An 812-nucleotide genomic window follows, 5' to 3' on the forward strand; every position below is an offset into this window, starting at 1 on the left:
ATTTTTAAAAAATTAGAAATTGAAATACATGATTAATTTAATTTTTAATACTATATGAAAGTAAAATATTAGAAATGGAATTTTTTTTATTCGAGGTAATTTTTAAAACTAAAAATTTTAGTTAATGATAAACAAGTGTTTATAAAGCTTTTTCATTCAACGATTTTTTTTCGTTTTACCGCTTAACATAGAATTACCATTGACCTAAAAAATTGTTTACCTAATTCGAGTTTTCTTTTTTATTTATATTTTTTTTTTTGTTGGACTCATTTTTATTTAACTCCTTTGTAATTATTTTTGTAGTACAAAAAATATAGAAAAAACCTTTCCAGTTTAATAGCTTGTTTAAGAAGCAAACATTGTTAACAGAAAAAATTTTACGGAAAATTAAAAAAAAAATCAAAAAGCTTGGAAATTAATTTTTTCACAAAATTTATTGTATAAATTAAAATTTTTATAAAATGGAAAACAGACATTTTTAGAATGCTTTTTGGTTTTTATAAAAAAGGAAAGTTTTTAGGAAACAAAAATTTATAAATTAAAACAACCAACTAATTTGAAAAATTATAAAAAATTAAGAAAACTAGTTTGAATTTTTTTCATATCCTTTAATTTTTAAAACTAAAATTAAAAAAACAAACGAATAACGAAGGCTCTTTGGAACTTGTTAACGCTTCTATTCAACGATTTTTTTTTCGTGTTAATAATTAACAACGGATTTGCATATATTTACCAGAAATAAACCACATTTGTAATTTTTATTTTTTAGTTTTTCTGATTGGTATTTTAACACGTTTGAAACACTTTACAAA

The sequence above is a fragment of the Rhagoletis pomonella genome, unplaced genomic scaffold (genome assembly GCF_013731165.1).
Source record: "Rhagoletis pomonella isolate Grant_MI unplaced genomic scaffold, Rhpom_1.0 Rhpom_scaffold_00013, whole genome shotgun sequence".
Lineage (NCBI taxonomy): Eukaryota > Metazoa > Arthropoda > Insecta > Diptera > Tephritidae > Rhagoletis > Rhagoletis pomonella.